This window comes from Cavia porcellus, unplaced genomic scaffold (genome assembly GCF_034190915.1).
Source record: "Cavia porcellus strain 051 isolate PalLab524CR breed Dunkin Hartley unplaced genomic scaffold, mCavPor4.1 scaffold_22, whole genome shotgun sequence".
Taxonomy (NCBI): Eukaryota; Metazoa; Chordata; class Mammalia; order Rodentia; family Caviidae; genus Cavia; species Cavia porcellus.
Genome location: NW_026947505.1, coordinates 60,738,579 through 60,763,644, shown reverse-complemented (window position 1 = coordinate 60,763,644; position 25,066 = coordinate 60,738,579). Strand labels below are relative to the sequence as shown.

The 25,066-nt window shown below is 33.9% G+C and overlaps 1 long non-coding RNA gene across 2 annotated transcripts in view; it reads left to right on the top strand.

Moving 5' to 3' along the window:
* LOC111756049 (uncharacterized) overlaps positions 1-24,674 on the top strand; it is a 79,651-nt gene extending 54,977 nt beyond the window's left edge. For both annotated transcript variants that reach the window (XR_010042020.1, XR_010042019.1), the window contains exons 3-4: positions 17,531-17,578; positions 22,084-24,674. This is a non-coding gene — a long non-coding RNA (uncharacterized LOC111756049). The remainder of the gene's footprint in view (positions 1-17,530; positions 17,579-22,083) is intronic.
* Positions 24,675-25,066: the final 392 nt, after the last annotated feature.

The window sequence follows — 25,066 nt, the reverse complement described above, 5'->3', positions numbered from 1 at the left end:
TTGGGACTCAGTTCTCCTATGGGAGTGGGAGATTGGCCGGGTGCGATTTTGGAGTTGGGTGGGATAAGCCTGGAGACAGAACCACAGCCAGCTTCATTCAGCCACTGCTACTTTGGAGCAGGCTAGTAGAAATTGCGTGGACTGAGTCCCACCCCTCTGAGCAGTCCAATAAGCTACTGCCAAGGTTTTCCAAAAGCTATCCCTAACCAACCCCACCCACCTGACACCCTCTAACCTGGTGAAGACTCGCTGTGATTAACCAGCTTGAAAGGAGGGGCCAGCCTTCCCTGCCCCTGATTACACTCCAGTAGACTCCAGCAGATTGGGGAAAGGAGCAAACAGCAGAAATCCCTTGCCAGCACACTTCACAATAATTATAACTAGTGCAGGAAGTGCCAGGGACCCTGTCACCCACTTTCTGGAAGAAACCAGAAACTGACAAGAGAAGAAGCAAAAGTCTCTGGCCTCGAAACCAAGCAGTACTCATCCAGGACATGTAAATACAGAAGAGATCAAGAGTTGCACACCTGCAGTTTTTAAAGCAACAGCAGCTGAAACAAAGAAACAACTCCATGAAGCTGTAAAAGAACTTAGAACAGAAATACTAGTACAGGTAAAAGAAGAAATGAGAAACATAATAATAAAAGAATTGCTAAGCACCTCTAAAGAAAGCACAGATGGAAGAATGGAGGAGCATAGAAAAAGGAGGGAAAACTTGAATGAAGAATATATAAAAAAAAAATTAGAACACATGAAACATTGAAAGAGATTACCAGGAAATTAAAAACTCCATTGAAAATTGGCAAAACTACTTCAAAGAAACTAGATAGACTATTAAACCTTGAGCACAGATTTGCAGCTTGCAATCATGAAAGATCTCTTAAAAATAACAAGGAACCAGGAAGTACCAATACAAAGGCTAGAAGATGATAAGAGGATCTATAACTTAAGAATAAAAAATGTGAGTGAAGAAGCAGGGGTAAATACAAATGAAATACAAAGGCTTTTTACAGAAATAATTAAAGAGAACTTTCCAAGTACAGGAAAAGGAAATGATATTAAGATATATGAGGAATACAGAACCCCGGTCAGCTTCAACCAAAATATATATACACCCAGACATATAATAATCAAGATCCCAGAAATTCAACACAAGAGGCATTATGGTAACCATTGTTGATCACCTTGTATTTTGTTTTTATGCCATGTACTATGTCCATCATTTTGTTTTGACTGACTGTATTTTGTTTTGTCAACTTTGGTTTTATTCTCTTCAAAATTTAAAAGAATCAGAGGCATGATAAAAAGTCTTATAAATTGACAAATATAAAAGTTCATATTCAGCTATTTAGGGGTCATGAAATGTGTTTACCTGCATTACGTTATTTCAATTGTATTTTTGAATGCAAAATAGGCAAAACAGATAGTTCCACAGGCAGCACAAGAGGTCTTTGGAGTTTAAAGGGACTTTGGAGCTCATGCCCTGTCTGTGAATGATGTGATTTGGGACGAGATACTTCACCATGCTGAGCCTCAGGCTTTTCATTTGTGAAATATGCCAAAGTTACTTCCATTTAGAATTAGTGCCAGGGTGAAAGTCAGTGATTATAGAATGTCTAGTATGGACTGTAGCACATCCTGGGAATACCATAAATATTATTTGTTCTAAGTAATTTACCAGACAAAGAAATGGGGCTCTGAGATGATATATTATTTGCTTTGGAAGGCTAGCAAGTGAGAAAGAATATGAATCTAGGTATTTTAATTCATGGCTTATTATTCCTTCAACTCTGAAATACTACCTCTAAGATTTAATAAAATGTAAGTTACATAGGAAAAAAGATTCCTTTTAGAAGGAAAGATAAACGTATTTCTAGGTACAAATTTAAAAATAATGGACTCTAGAAACATGTATACAACAACGCAGAAGACAGAAAGCAAAAGACATGATGTGAAAAAGAATATTTATATCAAAAACTTTATCTAATGAAGATAGAGTACTGAGAGAAAGATACCAGAGCACTGAGAGAATTTAAAGGCGTTGTCACAGTAGAAAAATATTCAAGTACAAATTCCCTTATTGTTTTACAAATGAAATGCTATAAAAGACATTTTGACAGTGACTGTTTCCAATTATAGAGAAAATAGCACTTCAGTTTTTTTATATCAAGAAAACATAAAATAGGATAGTGATAAGAAAAAGTTTAGTTATAAATCATCTTAATGTAATGCAGAATCAAGTGTTTTAATATAAAAATATAACAGATTAGATAAAATAAAAAGTCAAACCTTCCTGGCCTTTCTGCAGCATAAGGAGAGGTATCTCTAGTTTCTTGCTCTGACTCAGTCTGTGTTTACATTTTGAGACCCAATTAATAGAACATGAAAATGTCACCTTCCTCAGCTATAAAGCTTTCTGGGTATTTGTATCCTGGTCCACATGTTACTAAATAGCGTAGCTTGTCAGGAATTTTCTCCTTCTATTGTCTTCCTAGATTAACCAGGGTGCTATTCCTCATGGATAGAGCTTTCCTTAGATTTTAGTGAGGTTGATTATAATGTTTATATTATTTATAATATAAATAGATTATAATATTTATATTGTCTTCTCTGATTTTATGAGAGTAGTGATCTTTCCAAATTTCAGCATCTTAAGCAGAAGCTGCAAGTCTAAAACTGGGCATAATTAAAAGACCAACGCAGCTAATTTGACAAGAAATTAGATGACGTTTGGGAAAAATGTAAGGCAAAAATATTTAAATATTTCTTAATTATGTGAAGAAGATTCCTATGATAAAATGAATTTGATATTTTAGTGTAAAGAGCAAATTAAGAAGGTGGTTATATCAGTGTGATAAAATATGGTAAATATTCAAATCTGAATAAATTTATTTTAGTAAAAGGCAGTGCCGTTAATCTCTTTGTAAATACTCTCCCGCATTTTGATCAAATTTATCCCACTGCTCTTGCGACTCTCTGAAGTTGTTTTGGAAGTTCTGTTTCCTGAGTGTCTCTGCTTGTACTACTGAGGCTGCCTCACTGCTCTGAATCCACTCAAAACATTTACCTTTCATAGTTGTTGTGACTTTGGGGAAAAGCCAGAAGTTTCAGAAGATTTGATGAATAAGGGAGATGAAGACACATCAGAATGTTTTTACAAGTTTTATTTTCCCTTGGATGATATTTGTCACCATATTCATTGTATTTTTTATTACACCTGCTAAAGAAACACAAAATAAGACTTCTAGAACCATTGCAGTGTGGCAAGATGGTGGGGTAAAGGGGAACATTTTGAGAGGGTTTGCTGTATTCTGTCTTACACTGATAAATTCTTTTCTTTCTTTCTTTCTTTCTTTCTTTCTTTCTTTCTTTCTTTCTTTCTTTCTTTCTTTCTTTCTTTCTTTCTTTCTTTCTTTCTTTCTTTCTTTCGGTACCAGGGATCGAACTTGCGACCTAGCACTTAGCCAGCTAGGTGTTTATGCAGTTAAGCTAAATCCCCTGCCACTCTTACAGTAATAAATTCTTTAAAAAATGTAAGCATTTATCCTGTAGTTAGATATATCCTTGTAAGAGAGATAGGAAAATAACTTTAAAATGTGGTTAATGATGATAATGGGTAAAAATAGAATACTCTAAACTTTTCAAATTGAGCTTCCTGTGTTATAGTTATAATACATTCACAGAATGGGTATCATTTAATTATTACAGTCAATGTGTTTAGAAGGACTATGATAATACAGAAATGCTTACTGTTTAATCTTAGTTGAGAAGGCAAAATGAAAGATGATCACAGTTCCTTAAAATATATTTAACAATTGACTCAAAAATATGACAACATAGTAACAGAGGTTCAATATGAATGATTTGTTTTGTTCTATTTTTGTTTTCACACATTCCATGATAAAAATATTACTTCTACAACAGCTGAACATAATTTTGAAAAAGTAGTTTTAATTGAAGAAGAATGTGGTTGATAAATTCCCATGTAAAAGGGAGTATAGCAAAATAAAATGGGTAAGAAATGACTAAGATGTATTTTTTTATTTTAAAGAGAACAAAACAAAACAAAGCAGGTCAGAACAAAGCAATGCAAGCAACACAGCATTTAAAAACAAAACAACAGGAAATCAACAGTGGCTATCATCTACAATATAATTTTATATAAGGTTATAATTAAAAGTAGGCAAAAACATGATGATACACTTCCCAGATCAAGAAGTAAGCAGCAATGTAATTAAAGATTATGTGTGATTTTGTTGATCATTGAACAGTCTTGCTTCTCTGATTATCCCAGATATTATCTGGACGCATTTCCTACAGAGTACTTCATTTTCTAATCACCAGTTTTAGATTTAACTAATATACTTGCTAGTAAAATGTAACTTCCTATATTTGAACCACTCATCCTTACCAAATCTATGACTTCTTCACACTAAATAAATTACCTTTCAATGACTGGAGGAAGATGGATACTGTATATTAACTATATATCAAAATAAGGAAATGTATTTAATCATCTTCAGAATGTAAGGGCTACTAATTTTTCAGAAATATTTGAGTGCTTTAAACTAGCATTGCATTAAAACAATGATGTGGCAGAAGAGAGGTAAAATCAAATTCTCAAAGTATATTTTGAACTCTAGACAGTATTGGAGGTTTTCTATCACTTGAATGAACTTAAGAAATATTTATCTTTCTTAAATTAGTGTTTGTTGCCCATAGTTTTAGCCAGATTTGCCAAATTTTATATATCAGTTGCAACCAGAAGCAAAAGATATTTAAAACACTTTAATCTTATTGAGAGAAATAATTTTTTGAAGACATTTCCTATTTCCAAAGAACTGATGAAATATAATCAAAAATCAAATTAGCATTGAAAGTAGAGATTTGTAATCAAGTTTCATCATTTTAGATACAATCATTATATAATAATTGCTACCAATATGTTACACCCTACATTACACCCCACTATACTGAAACATATAATCACTTTGTTACTATTTTGATACTGCCATGCAATCACAATCATATCCTTCTTTCCTAACTTAGACGTTGAAGCATGAACAGTTATTCTTCCTGATAGAAAACAATTTGGAAGCTTTGAAAAAGCTGGGACATGAACCCAAACTACAAGCAAGCCATATAAATAGTAATACACTATACAAATACTGCCATAAATAATCTTGATCGGAGAAAAATTTTTAAATTAGGTGGACAAAACCCATCATGTGCTAGATCCAATGACTTTGAGTTCTTAGGTAATTTAAATGGAAGCAGGTAATTTTTTTTACCAGATTTGACAAAAAATGGGGTTTATAGGAGAGCATTTTATTGAACTTGAAATTACATTTTAGCTTTCAGAAATAAAAGAAAATGTTAGACAGAATGTAGAAAGCAAATTTTAGAGCAAAATCATATATTTAATAATGAGAAAAATACCTTTCAGTCTTATTCATTATGATAATAGCTTCTTCAATGCTATCAGAAAAATAACACTTATATTAGAATGCGTTTTTGAGTGGCTAGAAGCTATGAAATTAGTGATTATTTCCAAAATATGTGTTAGGTTGTAATATTACCACATGTTATAATTTGAACATTGATTTGTCTGGTAAACATTTTTATCATTAGATAGCATTGTTATGGGGTAGAAGGAAGCAGTCTTCAAGAAGAGAAAAAAAAGTGAATACAAAGCAAATATTATGTCTAGCAATGCTTAGGCTGTACTGGGTAACTAAGAACTTAATGAAAGCCATAAAATATTAGAGAGGGCCAGAATAAACACAGAACATTTAGGTAGCACTAAATAAATCAACAGGAATTAGGTTATCCAAATCAGAGCATTTATTTTAATTTTGAAAGGGATGTGCCCATTGAGGTAAAAAAGGCAAAGCTATATCAAGAGCATCAAAAATTCTAGAACACACTGGGCATATTTCTGAAGTCATTTGAAACTTGTGATCAGGTAAGGTCTAGCATGTAATACCTAAAGAAGAAGAGTTGGTTAAGTGGCAAGTATATGTAGACCACGCAGTGCATGTTTTATCTGAAGAAAACTGTAAGTGAAATGCTAGGTAGCATGCAAAAGTTTACAAAATGTAAGAGAGATAAAAAATATGATTAATATTTAAATTTTAAAATATTACAGTAAAAGGTACATGCCTTAGTTTTCCTCAAAATAATCCCTTTCACGTTCAACTCACTTATTCCATGATTCTTGCAATTTGCTGAAACAGTTCTGGGAAGTCTTTTGTGAGTGGATTTGTGAGGTGTGATAAAAATTCGGTGAATGCTGCTGCACAGCACCATCAAACAAAAAGGCGGGCTCACAAAAGCATCCTGCTGTGCCTTCATCTACCTATCCCACCAGCTGTGGCATCTGATGACTTCCTGCTCTTCCCCACAGTCAAAATTGTACAGATTTTTTTTTTTTTTTTTTTTTTTTTGTACATGGTCTTGCCATGCAGTTCAGGCTGGTCTTGAGCTCACATTGTGGCTCAGGCTGGTTTCAGACTCACAAGGATCCCAAGTACTGGGTTATAGGCATGTGCTACCATGCCTGGTTTAAAAGTGAACACGTTTTGAATAGATCCAGACAAACAAGGAACCACAACAATGCAAGTAAAGAGAAATAAAATAAAATCAGAAAGTAGCTGAAAAAATAGAGAACTATTTATGCATTACCATTGTCATAATCATGATATGCTGATCAGAGTATCAGTGAAAATCAACTAAAATGATAACTCTTAAAATGCAAAGCTTTTGGTTGACTTTCCAATGCAACATTTTCTGTATTTAGAACAATTTCCTCCTTGTGCATATGACAGACACTAAGCGTCTGTTTTTTGTTCCGTAGTGTTTTTACTGTTGTGATAGTCTCACTGAATTCGCCAGGATGACCTTGAATTGTGGGTGCCAGTGACCCTCCTGCTTCAGCTTCCTTAGTAACTGAGATAGGAAGCATGTACCAAGCAAGTAGTGAATGATTTCTGTGAAGGGACACTGAAGAAATAAACAATTAGAAATTTAAACACATTTGAATTAAAAGCTGTATATCCAATCGTAAAACAGAAAAATTAACAGCCAAATAAAAAGGGAAAAATTTGAGCCATCATAAATAAAAAATATATTTAATTACTGAGAATTATCATTATATTAGAAAAATAAGTGTAATGAACACTTTAAGAGAACAATTTATAGTAAATAAAAGAATAGAGATGCTTTCATAGTATTGATTCAAATCTAAAACCATAGGAATTTGTACTCATGAAAACATTTAAAAATTATTTTTCTTAATAGAAATAAAGATGTAGAATAGTACTTCCATAATTTGCAAGTGAAAGAACAACATGCAATGTGACATTTTGAAAAGGCAATTTGATAACATACATCGACTATTTTATAATTTTCATAATTGTATGCTACAATTTAATTTTTTAAGAATCTAACTGAAAATTTTGTACAGATATTAGGACATTTATTTTAGTATTAGATAAAGTTGTGAAGTGAAATTGCATTATACAAAATAACTAAATATATTAAATATGTGAGTATTAAGAAGGCTTTGCAGCAAGTTCTTGGCTGTATAACTAATTACTTGATTATGTTCATACACAACTAAACAAAAATGGCTGGTATATTAACTATTAACCATGAATTAAACATAGTTGATAGTGGTAAAGATTACTGACCCAAATTTTCATGTGGAGTTTATAAACATAGATAAGAACAAAGTGGTGAAAAACCAAGATGTGGAAAAATCATAGTGTGATAAGACTATGAAACATTATCACAGATATGTTTATATTTATGTAATATAAAATACAAAATATACACATAACAAAATACTCTAGGTAAAGAATAAAATAGAAAGGATTGGGAATACTGGCTGAGGAAATTTAACATATATCTATATTTTATTATTGTTTTAAATAATCAATGTGCAGGATTGTTAATTCACCAAATTGAATGGCAAGAAACACTATGTATACTCCAGTCTTGGTTGCTAATATTTTGATATATTTCATTAATCTGTACATGTAAAATTATCTATAAATTATCTATAAAATTATCTATAAAAGCAAGGCCATAATTTTGGAATCCTTGGGGAGTCTTTTTAAGGGGGTCTCACCATGAGCACAAGGAACAATGTAAACTATAACCATCCTAGAGGGGCATTAACAACCTCCTAATGATAGGGAGCTTTCAGATAAATGGGCAGTGTGAGGTAGAAATGTGATGTCAAAGGCAATGCAGCATTTTCTATTTGTCTGTTTTCTTTCTTTAATATTAGTCACTATTCTCACCAGGGAACTTCAGATTATGTTTTGCTTTTGTATTATATAGAAAAATTCTGATTAAACCTAGTCAGTGTTCCTGGAGGTATAACCTTTCACTTCTCTCTGGTTATAGGTTTTTCTTTTGCTTCTCAAAGAATGACAATGTCTTTTGTTCTGTACTTTTTGAAACTACTATACAGAATGCTTTTCTGCTTTAATTGCTTCTGTTTCTCTGAGTTATGTACTTGATCCTCTTCTGCCTGGGACATTCCAGGACTTTTATGATTACAAATCAAAGGATAATAGGTTTACAAAGTGTGGGAAGCCCTGTAATTGGCTGCCACCTTACATCTGCGGGCCGTATCACTTTAACATATGCAGGCCACACCACCTTAACTCCCTCTAGGAGTTAAGTTTTGTAGTTAAGCAGCAACTTGCCTACCTAGCTTGTTTGATCTATTCAGGAATTATGTTAATCAGCCTGCCTTATGAGCCCGTGCCTGGGAAATTTGAATTGACCTATAACCCACGGCCCTGCCACTGTTGCTAAGTTACCTGCTGATGTCTCAGAACCCAAATCCCTCCTCCTCAATATCCTATATATTTGTTACTCCTTGATTGGAATTCTTCATCTTGTCTCCACCCTTTGTGTCTCTTGTTCCTTTTCATCCCCACTTCCCCTCTAGGGTCTCCATGGACTTACCCGCAAGCCGGGTCAAAAGGAAAAGATATTAAAAGAGTTTTGAGTCTTAAGGGAATTACTTTTTATATTTTACTAACAATAAAATAAATTACATTTCAATTTTTTATTCTAATTGAGATATGCAAGGACCTTAAAAATGTATTTCTGCAATGGGAAAATTCTTTAATGCTTGTGAGAGGTTTATATTTTATTTCTGAACTTTGAAAATCACTTTAAAATACCCTAGAATTTATATTTTTCCTTAAAAATTAAAAATAAATATTTATCTTGGAAATATTTTTTGTGGGACACAATATCATGGTGCATTCTAATATATTAATTGTAATATATTTGAATAATCTCACATCTATTGATTAACATCTTACTTGAAATAAATAAAAAATCTTTAAAAACTTTATTATTTGAACTAGAAATTTAAGAATCTGTGATAGTTGTGTAATTTAACACATTTCAGAGTAATTTTTAATTAGGAGTATTTTTTACTTGAGAATTACAGTCAGTAAAAGTATAAAATCAAAGTTATTCAGTCAGTCTACTGGAAACATTGAAAATTAGTTGTAGGTACTATTTTTAATTATTTTGAAGGTAGTAAAATACAGCAGAACAAGACAGAACAAAGCCAATTTAGACACTGTAGTGAAATTGGTACAGAACTTCACAGCAGGTTACAGGGATAATATGTACCACAGTATATCTCATTATCTTCACAATAGTTGTTCTTTCAATCAGGTATAGCAAAAATAAAATGAAATACATAATATTATAGAACTTATCAAAACAGAGTATTGCATAGAGCAATACCATTAATCAGAATAAAGCAAAACAGTGGTAAAAATATTTGCCTTCAAAGAGATAGTAGAAGAAAACTCCCTTTATTTACTATATTTCATATGGTCAACCTCCCAAGAGATGCTCAGATCTCTGGCTCCCATTTGCTAATGGGGGTGGGGGAGAGAGGGACACTTGATTCTCAGCCCATAAACTGGTAGGCTCAGCACTGATTAGCAGGGAGGAGAGCTGGTTGCTTGGTTTCCCAGCACCCCAAATTCCCACATGGCGTGGATCTCAGGAGTTGTTGGTGGTTCTCCCCCTGGGTGGCCATGGCTTGCTGAGCCACAGCTGCTTACCAGGGAGGTGGTTGCTTGGTTTCCCACCACTCTAAGTTCCAGCATGGTGGGGATCTCAGGAGACACTGGTGGTTCTTGCCCTGGGGTGGCCGCAGCTTTTCACACCACAACTGCCTTCCAGGGAGGCGAGCTTTGTAGGTACTATTAAAATGACTTTAATTGTAAATAACTGAAAAGACTAATATGAACTGGATGAGACATTGTTTTTTGGATAAAGTACAAATTTGAAGACAGAATAAATTTAGGGGATGAAATGAATGTTTCTTAAAAGTCCCTTAAAGAAACATTAGATTCTTCTGTGTTCATTTAGGGATTTTCACTTCACCCTGGACATTTCCTCAGGACTGAAAGAAGTGTGCACATTTTCCACACAGAATGTAAATTTTGAATTTATAGTGTTGTTGTTAACATTATAAGATTACTTCATTTGCTTCTGCTATGAAATATACTTTTGTAAGAAACTTTCAATTTATTTACTTGACTTTTCCCAAATGAAAATTTTAATCTATATCCTTGTATGAGTATTCACATCCTCCCTTATCAGAGAAACTCTCATTGAGTTTTTTTTTTTAACTAAATAATTTTTTTAGTGAATAAGGGAGAGATTCAGATAAAAGAAGACATAACAACACAATACAGGTCAAAGCATGACAGTTTCAGCAACCTAGTGCTTCACCACCAAATAACGTGACTTAATAGTAGTTACCATAGTGTCTGTCTTTTTCCTTGAAATATTTGAATATAACTTCATATACTATAGCTTCAAGCATATCAAGTCAGTGTAAAACCATTCAAGTGGATGAAAGCATTGTAGGGTATTTAGAACCAGCTAACAGGAAACGAACAATGGTTTCTATATTATCTCTTTGCCTATAACAATTTTTGTTTATACTATCACATATAATAAAATCCAGCAAGATACATCATGATAAAACCATTGGAGACAGAAGAGCCACAGTTTGGTGGGGCTTCAAAATAAGATGATAGTAAATCAGCACTAGCTATTATGATGACTTATTTTCTTAAAAATTGCTGTTCATTTCATCACAGGCAATAATATCAAGCAGCCCAGAATAAAGCCATTCCAATTAATAAGTGAAAAATTTATAAGGCTTCAAGGCCACATAATGGGTAATCATGATTACCACATACTTTTATATATTTGAATCATTACTTACATTAGGGAAATTATTTGGTATTCACATATGCGAGATTGATTTATTTCACTTATGAGTATGGTCTCAAACTGCGCCCATTTATTGATAAATATTTCAATGTGATCCTTCTTTATAGCTGAATAATACTCCATTGTATAGAAATACCACAACTTTTTTAACCATTCCTCAGTTGATGGACACTTAGATTGTTTCCAAGATCTGGCGATTACAAATTGTGCTGCTATAAACATAGGTGCACATATATCACTGTGGTATGATGCTTTCAGTTCTTCTGGGAATATGCCTAGAAGTGGAATAGCTGGAATAAATGGGATTTCTAGTCCCAACTTTTTGAGAAATCTCCAGACAGATCTCCACAAAGGCTGTACCAGTCTACACTCCCACCAGCAGTGCAGGAGAGTTCCTTTTTCCCCACAGCCTCTCCAGCATTTGTTGTTGTTGGTTTTCTTGATCCTGGACATTCTTTCAGGGGAGAGATGGAATCTCAGTGTGGTTTTAATTTGCATTTCGCTAATGACCAATGATGATGAACATTTTTTCATGTATTTATTTGCCATTTGTATTTCTTCATCTGAGAAGTGCGTATTCATCTCAGATGACCATTTTGGGATTGGATCTTTGAATTTTGGGGGTCTGAGTTTTTTTTTTAATTCTTTATATGTTTTAGACAAAAGTCTCTTGACTCAGAAGGTGTTCACTAAGATCTTTTCCCAGTTTGTGGGTTTTCTTTTCACTATGCTGGAGATTTCTTTTGACATGCAGAAACTTTTTAATAAGAGGTGGTACCAGTTATTGATTCTGGGAAATATTTCCTGTGCGGTTTGAGTCCTGTTCATGAATTCTCTACCTACCCCTATGTCTTCAAGGTTTCTACCCAATTTGTCTTCCAATAGATTTAGTGTTTCTGTTTTAATGATCAGAACTTTGATCCATTTAGATTTTAATTTAGTACATGGTGATAGGCATGGGTCTAGCTTTAGTTATTCGGCAATGGAGAGCCAGTTTTTCCAGCACCATTTATTAAAGAGACTGTCGTTCTTCCAGTGAACATGTTTGGCCCCTTTATCAAAGATAAGGTGGTTGAGTGTGTTTGTAGTTGTGGTTGTATCTTCTAATCTATTCCATTGATCTTCAGCTCTGTTTTGATTCCAATAACATGTTCATTTTACTACTGTTGCTTTGTAGTATAATTTCAAGTCAGGGATTGTGATGCCTCCTGCCTTGCATTTGCTGCTTAATACTGCCTTTGCTATTCTAGAATTTTTCTGGTTCCAGATGAATTTCAGGAGTGATTTCTCTAGATTTATAAGATACGTTGATGGTATTTTTATTGGGATTGCATTGAATCTGTATAACAGTTTTGGGAGAATGGCCATTTTCACAGTTTTTCTTCCTATCGATGAGCAAGGGATGTCCTTCCATTTTCTGAGATCATCTTCAATTTCTTTTTTCAGTGTATTATAATTTTCCTTGTACAGGTCTTTCACTTCTTTCATAAGAGTAATTACTAAATATTTCATTTTTTTGCTTACTAGTGTGAAGAGTGTGGTTTCTCTTATATCCCTCTCTGTGATTTCGTTGTTAGTGTATAGGAATGCTATTGATTTCTGAGTATTGATTTTATATCCAGTACATTACTGAATTTATTTATTATATCTAAGAGTCTTTCAATGGAGTTTAGGGGTTCTTGTCTATAGAGCATCATGTCATCTGCAAACAATGATAATTTAAATTCTTCTTTTCCTATCTTTACCCTTTTTATTTCTCTCTCTTGTCTAATAGCTCTGGCTAGTACTTCCAGTACTATATTAAATAGGAGTGGTGATAAAGGACATCCGTGTCTTGTGCCTGATTTTAAAGTAAAGGCTTTCAATTTTTGGCCATTTAGTATGATGCTGGCTGTTGGTTTGTCATAAATGTCCTTTATTATATTGAGGTAAAGACTATCTATTCCAATTTTCTGTAAAGTTCTTATCATGAATGAACATTGAACCTTATTGAAGGCTTTTTCTTCATCTATAGAAATGATCATGTGATTCTTACTTTTGGCTTTCTTGATATGGTGGATTACACTTATTGATTTACATATGTTGAACCATCCCTGCATTCCTGGGATGAATCCCACTTGGTCATGGTGTATACTCTTCTTGATGATTTGCTTCACCCTATTTGCCAATATTTTATTGAGGATTTTTGCATCTGTGCATTAGGGAGATTGGTCTACAGTTCTCTTTTTTAATTGGGTCTTTCAGGTTTTGGTACTAGAGTAATATTTGCTTCCAGGAATGACTTAGGAAGGATTGCTTCCCTTTCAATTTCATTGAATAGTTTTAGGAACTCTTCTTTGTATTTCTTGTAGAATTTTGCAGTGAATCCATCTGGGCCTGGGCTCTTCTTTGTAGGTAAAGACTTAATTATATTTTCAATTTCATTAATAGAGATTGGGTTATTCAGCAGTTTTACATCCTCTTGGTCTAGCTTTGGTACTTCATATGTTTCTAGGAATCTTTCTATTTCTTCTGTGTTATCAAACCTTTGAGAGTAGAGGTTTTCGAAATAGGTGTTGATGATCTTCTATATTTCTGTAGTCTGTAGTGATTTCACCTTTTTCATTTCTTCTTGCATGAATTTGAGCTTTTCCTTCCCTTTTTTAAAATAAGGTTGGCTAGGGGCTTACAGACTTTATTTTCTTTCAAAAAACCAACTCCTTGATTCGTTGATTCTTTGGATCGTTTTCTTAGTCTCTATTGCCTTGATTTCTGCTCTAATTTTTATAATTTCCTCCCTTGTTTTGACTTTGGGCTTGACTTGCTCTTCTTTTTCTAGCTGTTTGAGGCGTAGCGTCAGGTTATTTATTTGTATTTGTTTTGTTTTCCTGATGTGGGAACTCAGTGCAATAAATTTTCCTCTGAGGATGGCTTTCATTGCACCCCACAGATTCCGGTAAGTTATATCTGCATTTTCATTTTCTTGTAGGTATTGTTTAATTTCTTCTTTAATTTCCCCTGTGATCCACTGATTACTCAATAGTGTGTTGTTCAGTTTCCATGTGTTTGTGGGATTTTTTCAGTATCTTTTATCATTAATTTCTAATTTCAAAGCGCTGTGATCTGATAACATGCAAGGGGTGATTTCAACTCTTTTGCATTTGTTTAAATATGTTCTGTGAGCTAATATATGGTCTGTTTTGAGAATGACCCATGTACTGCTGAGAAGAATGTGTAGTCTGATGTTGTTGGCTGGAACATTCTGTATATGTCTGTCAAGTTCATTTGTTTACAGGTGTGATACAGTTCTGTTATTTCTTTGCTCATTTTCTGTCTGGTTGATCTGTCCATTGGTGTCAATGGCATGTCAAGATCTCCTGTTACAATTGTGTTACTGATAATTTGAGTTTTCCTTTCTGTTAATACTTGTTCTATATAACTGGGTGCTCTGGAGTTTGGTACATATATATTTAAGATAGTTATCTCTTCCTCTTGGAGTTTTCCCCTAACAAGTATGTAGTGACCTTCTTTGTCCTTTATGATCATTGTTGTTTTAAAGTTCATGTTGTCTGCAAACAGAATGGCTACTCCTGCTTTTTTTTTTTTTTTGATTCCTGTTTTGTGAAGTATTGTTTTCCATCCTTTGACTTTCAGTCTATGAGTATCCTTCTGGGTTAGATGGGTTTCCTGTAAACAGCATATGATTGGATTTTGTTTCTTGATCCATTCTGCTAGTTGGTTTCTTTTGATTGGTCCATTGAGATCATTTAATGGTTATAATTGTTATATTCTGGTTTATTGTTGACATGTTATCTCTCTGTTGTTGCATCTTTATCTCTCTGTTCTGTTTAATTATCTGCTTTGCTTAGTGGTTTTTTCCTTTGTGTATCTAAACTGTCTCTCAATATTTTTTGCAGAGTTGGCTTGGTGTTCAGGAAGTTCTTCAGCTGTTCTTTCTCATGGAAGTATCGTATTTCACCATTGATTTTGAATGATAGTTTTGCAGGGTACATCAGTCTAAGTTGGAAATCATTTTGCTTTAGGATCTGGAATACTTCACTCCATGCTCTTCTTGACTTTATTGTTTGTGCTGAGAAGTCTGCTGTGATTCAGATAGCTTTTCCTTTATAAGTAATCTGTATTTTCTCTCTGACAGCTTTTAATAATCTATTGTGTTAGATTTCTGGGATGGTGATTATTATATGTCTGGGTATAGTTTTATTTTGGTTATGATTATTTGGAGTTCTATGGGATTCACTGAACCTGATGTTGGTTTCTGATCTCACGCTTGGGAAATTTTCAGCTATTACTTCTCTAAATATCCTCTTGACATCCTTTATGTTGTCCCCTTCTTTTTCATTAATCCCTATCAATCTTATGTTTTTCTTTGTGTCATCTTGCAGTTTTTGAATTGTTATTTCCTGATTTGTTGTGAATTTTAAGATACTTCCTCTCCTGTTCACTAGATGCAATCTTGTCTTCGAGGTCTGAAATTCTATCTTCACTTTCATTGAGGTGGTTTTTATAGCTTTCAGTGGAGTTTTTGATTTCCTGTATGTCTCTGTGCATCTGCTTTATGTATTCTGTTTGTTTCTTATATTGTTCATCTAGGGATTCTATCTTTTCATTTAGTTCCTCCAATTTTTAAACTCTGTTTTCTTTAGATATATTCAGAACCTCTTTCATTTCTTTTATCATTTCTTCTTTTACCTGGGAGATTATTTCGAGTTTGAATTCCTTTAAAGCTTCCTGGAGTTGCTTGTTTATTTCAGTAGCTATTATGTCCAATATCTGAGGTATATGGCGTATATTTTATTCTCTATATATCGCTCCTGGTGTTTCTTGAGATGGGCTGGGGGTTTGAGCTTGTAATTTGGTCTTTCGTTTTGTCATTTTCCTATATTTCTGTGTTTCAAGTGTAATTCAAAAGCTTTCTCAGCATCTGTTGGAAATCCACTTCTATGTTCACAGCTCCTGGGTCTCTGGCACCCAGTTCCCCCAGGCCCTATGCCTCTGGAACCAGTAGCCATCTTCTGCCTGTTTAGAACTCCGTAATTCCAGATAAGCTGGGCTCCAGGGAGACTCTGCGCCCGCCTACTTGCTCGAAACTCCACAGTTCTCCCAGTGCAGCTGGAATGAGGAGGCAGATGTTGGTGTCTGGGGCCCACTTAGCCACTTCACTGCACCCAGAAGGATTGAGGGTCCCGAACAATCTGGGCGTGGGCAGAGTGCACTGGGCACTTACCGCAGGCCCTTGGGCCTCTGGAACTGATGATGCTCGCCTGCTTGCTGAGAAATCCACAGTCCTCCAGACACATGGGGAGGCAGACACAGGTGCCCCAGATCCGACCAGCCCTTACTCTGCACCCAGAAGGCGTGAGAGTCCCAAATAGGCTGCGCTCCGGGGATAGTGTGCACCCACCTGCTTTTTGGAAACTCCACAGTTCTCTGAGTGCAGCTGGAATGGGGAGGTGGATTTAGGCACCTCAGACCCACTTAACCACTTCACTGCACCCGGAAGCCTGGAGGGTCCTGAACAGTCTGGCCTTGGGGCAGAGTGCCCTGGGCACTTACCACAGGCCTCAGGACCTCTGGAACCGGCGATGCTCGCCTGCTTACTGAGAAATCCACAGTCCTCCAGACACAAGGGGAGGCAGATGCAGGCGCCCCAGATCCACCCAGCCCTTATTGTGCCTCTCATTGAGTTTTAATCAATTAATTTTATCTAATAATTGTTAATAGGATATTGATTACAAAATACATGAGATTGGTTCTACACCCTCAATGACTTACATGAAATCATGTATCATATTTTCTCTTATTTAGAGAATAAGATAAATTACTTTTCATGTTTCTTAAAAGATGAAAAATACTGTTGCCATTTTACTTACTATTTATTGTTTTTCCACTATTAATTAAGAAGGATTAGAATATTTTAAGTATCTTTTCATTTGGGAACTTAAGTATACTGTAGCCAATCAATTTCATCAACATGGGAGATTTCTTTTCGTACCTTTTTCATGAAAAATAAGAGACTAAAAGCTAAATTTCAAAAGGATGTAAGGAACTACTCTCATGGACCTAGAGAAATAATTTCTCTCAACTTTCTGCAACAGCTGAAAGAAGGATCATAGGGTATCTTATTTGTGAGTTTTCCAGCAAGTTTGCCATTATTGAAGTGAATAAAGAGCTAATGGATCACCTTTTCTTCTTGCAATCGTATTTTTACTTCCTTTTTTGTGTTCCTTTTACATAGCTTTACCGAGTTCTAATTCAAGAATGGCTCTGATACGGCTGTAACATGGTATGTATGATCTGTGACTTTAAAATGAGAACTAAGAAGAAAATAAAGGAATGGGAAGTTAAAAGTCCTAAGGGCACAACTAGTGAGCTCTTTATCTAGATTTACCTTCTTGGAAGGAATGATTCTGCAAGTGAAAGCCTGAGTGAAAGTAATCAGCACTCCAAATAAAAGGCATCCAGAGAGGAGTAGGCCCCAGTGTGAAGGGGGCTCCAGGCTAGGATCAGTATGTACAAAATAGAAAGGTAGACAAAGAGAGACAAAATGGACTAATTTAACTCGTGTTATATACAAAAGAGGGTGTTAGATACAGATTATTTTGTATTTTATTTCCTAAAGAAAACCTTGTGCACTATACTTTGAAATCAGTGTCAACATTTTTAAAGCATCTTTTTGGCTAAAATTTGTACCTTTACAAAGCTTCAGTCCATAATAAACTTATTTCATGTCTTTTGGGGTGACTAATAATAGTTTGCCATTTTATAATGTTTAACACTATTGATATGATCAGAGTAAAAATGTATGTTCTTAAATTATTCTTCATCTCAGTGTTAGGCCTATCATTACTCTATGCCTTTGCATTAAGTAGGAATTAAACGATATTTTTAAGTTTCAGCATTTGCTAGGTTTGGTGTCTCTAGCATGTGTTCACCAAGGAACATGCATGTAATTCCTTCAGCTGTGCAGCTTTGTGGGTCATCTGAGAATTAGATATCTGAGCATATATTACAGTAACATCCAGAATGTAGCCTGAGAAGTTTTCTACAGCACATGCAAACAACAGTGCTTTCCTAAAAGTGAATTATCCAATTTTAGTAAGTACTTTTATCATTCTTTAAAATTACAACACTAACTTCTAAAATTTTTACTATTTTCAGTGTCTGTTACTGTACCAACCTATCTGATTTTCAAAAATACTTTAAAATGATGATAATTATCATTTTTCTGTATGGCAATTGAGACCCAGCAGGTTGAGTACAGCACCTTGCTTAAAATCACAAACCTAAGCTGTATATATCAGCAGTCTGATTTCAGGGTCCGTACTGTCAACCATGCCCTGCATTGCCACTCAGAGAGGATACAGGGCAAAATAAATGATTCTGGTGACAATCAAAATTTCAATCATGAAACAGATGAAGAATTTTTAGATTATGATGACTGAGTTATTTAATTGAAATTAAACCTGATGAATAATTAAAATATGAATTTGCCTTTTCTGCATTTCAAGTGAATTTAACTGGAAACTAGCTTTTAAAAATGTGTGTCTTTTGTTATGCCAAGAATCTAGTTTTCTATAAAATCTCTTTTGCTTTTTTTTGTTAATAGAATTTTGAGTATAGATGACTCCACCTTTAAAGTACTCATGGAGCTTGAGTGGCATCTTAAATATAACCATTTGGTAAATGATTTTCTGGAATCCATTTATAAAATCAATTTAGAGCTTGCACACTATAATTTTGAACTGTTTTCATTCCTGGAAAGTGATAATTTTATTTTGGGTATTTATGCATGAAACATTTTATGATTGTATGGTTCCATTAGTAAATGTGCTCCTTACATCCAACCATTATTTGTCACAAATAAAGATGACTATCATCTTAGCTTTCTTATCATGGAATATTTATTATGATTATTGTTATTGATTTTATTAATGCAGCAGCATTCTATTTTTATGTGGTTTTTGAAACACATTCAGAAAAATTAAGCTTACAATATAATGTATAAAAATGGCAAATAATTTTAGCTGTTCAATTTGCTAAAGCAATATAAAATTACTAAGACTTTATATGCAGATAATGCTTTTGATGCCTGGTATATAATTACAGCATGGAAAATTAGCTCAGGTTAAAAAAATTATCATTTGCACATTTTCTTTGCAGCTTTGATATTGCTCTGTCTGAAGTTAACTGATGATCTCATGCTGATTTGAGGATTGCATATATGAGGTTTACTTTCTCACTTGTTTGAAAGAATTTGTTTCTCTTTGCCACATAATAAGATAGCTCTTCTCTGTCCTATCCCCACCAAGTTTTCATATTGGAATATTTTCATGTTAATATTAATTGTTAGTGACTTAAAAATTGATGTGTCTCACATCTTGAATGATAGCTCTGCATTTTAATACAAAGCACTTGAAAATGGGATACTTTATAAGAATAAATATATAAATATATTACCTTGCCTAATAGCAAGTGTAGCATTAAAATTTCAGATCTGGGTGTGTCTATAATTCTTATATAGTCATCTATGATTATATGATTATTCCTAAATGAGGCTATTATAATATTGAGAGATTTAAGGATAATGTCAAGCTGGGTTTGAACAACGGTGAGGTAACTGAGATATTTTGCTTGAGCACTAATGTTAAGACAGCAAAATTATCACTATTCATCATAAAATATGTTCTAATGCAATATATTTTTAAAACAACATGAAAGTTTGATACATGTCAGATTTATTCAAATAAGTAGAATCAATACCAGTGATTTCTTTTGGTCACAGGCTCTACATGCTACTGATATCTAGCACTCACTAGATAGACAATAGTTCTACTATGTAAGCATTTAAAGACATATCAATTGAAAATCAAAAACGATGTGAAAAATAACTTTTCTTTTGAGCTATTATACAGATAAGCCTAGGGGTCTAATGTATAGCATGGTGATTATAGTTAATAATACTGAATTTTGTACTGGAAATTTACTAAGAGAATAGATTCCAGGTGCTTACACTAAAAGAGAAAATGGTAACTATTTGAAGAGATAGATTAGTTAGCTTGACTGTAGTCATCCTATGTATATGTATATCAAAACTGCATGTTGTATACATTAAATGCATTATTATTAAAATAAATTAGTTAGCTGAAAATAAATAAAGCACTCTAGTGCCATTTACAAGCATTTACCTCTGAGATTTGATAGATAACACCTTAAAAAGGAGCAGATCAATTAAGATAGAATAGCATAGGGGGTTTCAGAGAAGACAGGGCTTTTCTGGAAATAGAAGGCTTTTGGGAATGCGTGACAGATGTTGAAATAAGGTGGAGGAAGCAATTAGGAGGGTGCTGTAAGAGATCCCAGAAACTAGGAGCCACATTCAGAGGAGGCTGGAATTGGAAGAGACAAAGCCAAATATAGAGAGAGCAGAGTTTGCTGTTTTCCAGCTGAACTTCGGTTACTCTATTCCACACATATTCATAGTAAAAGGAAGCCAGATTTACAAACCAAATCACTTCACTAAAGAAATTAATTCCAGTTTATGCATTTGGAGGGACCAAAGCCTGATAGACTCATTTGTTCTTCTATGGAAGCTATTCTTCAAGGAATGTACTTTCACAGGTAGAATATCTAGCAGTTTAGGGCCTGGATTCTGGGGCCAGAATGCCTCGGGTTCAGTGGAGTTGGTGAGAATAATACCACATTTAGAATCCTGGCAAAAGTTTTAGTGATTAAATGTTCAGTAAAATTAGTTGCTGTTATTGTTGTACATTCATATTCAGGGGAAATGTCTAAAAGGGAGTGACTCCAATTTTATAACCACAGAGAAAACGTCCTCCATTTCTAGTACAATAATCTTGTTCTGGGAACAAGTTTCAAGAAGCTTGTTCTGGGAACAGGAACAGAATAAATCAGACAATAAGTATTTCTGGCTTTGTGTAGATGAATGTGCATGGTTTTGCATGAACAAAACTTTGTTATACAAACAGGCAGTAGTCCATACTTGATGTTGTACCTGATGACACTTGTTATAGAATTAATGAATTGAGTTTTTCAATATAAGAATTGAACTGAGATCACTAGACAAATGAGGTTTGGAGGACACTGAAGAAAAACATTCCTATATATTCCTCCAGGAAAGGACCTGAGGCCCCAGTTGCTGCAGGGCTATTGACAGAATTCAGCTACCAGGCTCTTCACCTGCACAACATATCTTGCACAAGTTCACAAACCTTTCCAAAGAAGTCTGTCTTGGTTACTTTTCTCTCATTGTTGAGACAAAATACCTGATGCCCCAAATGATGGAAGGAAAGATTGATTTAGCTTACAGTTTTGGGTCGTTCCAGTCCATACTCAGCTGGCCCCAAGGCAGGGTTGTGTGGCCGCTGTTCATGGAAGCCAAAAGTGATAAGACCAAAAAGGGCAAAAGCACTCTTCCTTTCCTTTCTTCTATAATATGCTGGCTATCTGCCCCTGGGTGGGTGCGGCATTCTCGTTAACAGCACTAGACAGCAAACCAGACACCAACGCTGGACTCAGCTGCCTCCATGAATGCATGAGGCTTGGAGTGGAGGGCATCCAAACACAAACTGTAACAGTGTCTGTATCTAAAATTGATGGAAGTAAGAGTATATATACCTGGCCACTCAGTCCATCTGAGAGTACTTTAAATTATCACTTAGTTGCAGCCTCCACAGGTCAGTGGAGGCTGTCTTTGAACGTGTACTATGGATCAGTTTCTTTATTGGTTCAATTTTACTTTCTTTCCTCCTTCTGCTGTGTTGAATGCAGGATACTTCAGAATCTGTGACATCCTTCAAGGGTCTGCTTTCCTGGAGCACTAACTGTAATTTGAAGGAAGTAATAACTGTAAAAGAGAAATAACAACAATTTAACAGAAAATCTGATGTGACAAGAAAAGGAGAAAATTCAAAGAATAGGACAACAAATAAATTAAGTAAATAATATACTCAGGTAGGTTTAAGATGTTATAATCATAAAATAATGAGACATAAATTAAATTTAGACACATTTTATAGAATAAAAACATAAAAAACAATGTAATAAAACTAAAAAGATATGCACACTTCATATTCAATCCAGCACTTTTTTTAGGAGCCAAGATATGAAAACAACCTATGTGTCCAGCAATTGATGAATGATTAAAACCTCCAGCCATAAAAAAGAGTGAAATCCTGTCATGTGCAACAATATAAATATGAAATGCAACTGGAAATAAATATGTTAAGTGATACAAACCAGGCACAGAAAAACAAACCTGACATGCTCTTACGCTCATGGAATCTAAAACAGTTCATCTCATAGAAGCTGAGGGTACAATAGTACCCACCAAAGGAGGGGAGGACATAGAGGAAGCCACGATAATGAGAGGCTGATCAGTGAGGCTCAGTTACAGTTACACAGGAGAAAGGCATGCTAGTGTGCTACTCAAAGAGGGGTACTATCGAAAGCATTAATGTATTGAATATTTCAAAAAGCCAAAAGAAAAGGTTTCTGAATGTTTTACAATAAAGAAATGGTTAATATTACAAGACCTAAATTTATGTGTACTCTGTTTTAAATCTATCTACCTATCTATCATCTATCTGTCTACATTACCTTAGAATATTATGTATCTCATTAATATGTATATTTTTAATGTTTTGTATCAGCTAAATTTTTAAAATTTTATTTTTAATTTTATATAGAAAATATATATAAGGAAAATTTAGAGGGAACCTATGTGGCAGCACAATTTTTTTTAAACAGGAGTTTTAATAAAGAGAACATAAATTCTAGAATATTAAAGAAATATTATCATAGATAAGAACTGAATCATTAGACTAAATTTTAGAATGTGTTTAATTTTCAGTAACAGTCTAACGTGCAAGTTTCCTTATGTGGGAAAACTTAATTTATTATGAGATAGAATCTCTTTGTGGATTTTGTGTTTCCTGATTACTGATGAGGTTGAGCCCCTTATCATTTATGTATTGTCTACTGAGAAGTCTTTTTTTTGTTCAAGTTTCAGTCATTTCCTCTGCCTATTTTCCTTCCTTGTTAACTGTTTTCTTTTTACTGATATGAAAGTGTTATTTCTATAACTTTTTATTGGTAAGATAATTTGGAAATTAATTATATCATCTTTGTTTATACTTTCCTGATTTATAATCCAATTTATCAATCCTTTGTGATTAAAAAGCTTTGTTTTTTGTGTACTATTTAAGAAATCTTTTCCTACTCTAATAACTTGAAATGTTCTTTTTTCCTGGAAGTTTTAAGGTATTGATTTTTATTTCTCACCTAGCATTAATCTTATGTGTAGCATGAGTTATTATAATCGTATGCAAATTACAAGGCTTTAGCTACAAGGCTGTTCATTTCTCTATTATCTGTCATTTCTGTTATAAACCTACCATTCAAAAATATGTCCATTATTAGACTTTGTACAGTTCTATAATTATTTATTCATCATTTTGCTTGTTCCATGTCATCTATACTCTTTGAACTTCTTTCTTTCTTTAAAATAATCTTCTTTGTCCCTTCCATTTAAAGCATGTTTGTAGGCTGGGGATGTAGCTCAAGGGCATAAACACCTGCCTGGTAAGCACACGGTCCTGACTTTGATTCCTGGTGCCAAAATAAATAAATAAACAAATCCACACATACATAAATACATAAAAAGAATAAGTGTCCTATAAGGCCAGGGATATAGCTCAGTGGCACAGTACCTGCTTGGCAAGTGTAAGATTGTGAGTTTGATCCCCGGTAGGAAAAAAAAAAATGCTTGTAAAAAATCTGCAGGTTAATTTGGAAAATATTTGATAGCTTTATGCCTCTGAGATTTCCAACAAGTACTTATGGATTATCTGTCTACTCAATTTTTGTGTGTTTGTTTTTTGAGATAGAATCTCACTGTGCAGTTGAGGCTGGTCTTGAATTAGCAGTGATCCTGCTGCCTCCACCCTCAAGTACTGGCATTGCATGCATGTGCCAACACCCCAGACCATTTCTTTGAGTAATACTTTGCATCTATTGTTTTGTTGTTTGTGTTCTCAGCATCATTTTGATGGTGTTAAAGAGATTGTTGTTATTTGATACTTCTGTCTTGATTCCTTCTAAAATTTCATTTTCTAATTTTTAGTACTAATATAATGAACAATATTTTAATTTTCTCACATTATATTTACATAGTAGCCTCACTAAATTCACATATTGCATACTTTCTATATATGAAATTATTATTTCTATGACTAATACCTCTTATTTTTTATAATCCTTATATCTTTTTTTCTCATTATCTTTTTGTCTTAAAATGCTCCTCAGTAGAATGTAGAATAGAAGTAACTCTTTTTTGTCAAATTCTTTATTTCAGGTAAAAATAGTAAAAACTTTACCATTTTTCTAGTTACTGCATTAGTTTAGTTTTTAAAGTTGGTAGTGTATCAGATTTTGAAAGTTTATTTCCTAGTTTATTATCAAATGTTATCTTTGATTATTTTGATTATCAAATGTTATCTATTATCTTGATTATCTTATCTATTATTTTGATTATCAAATATTATCTTTGATTATCAAATGTTATCTTTGATTATTATCAAATGTTATCTTTGATTATTTTGTTATCAAGAGATAGTTTTTTGTCATTACTTTTAATACGTTGCATTACATTGATTGTAAAATATTAAATTACATTGAATGTCTAAACTAAATCCTGTTGGTTGTATGTACTGAGAGTTTAGTTGCTAGTATTTATTCATTTACTTAATTAGTA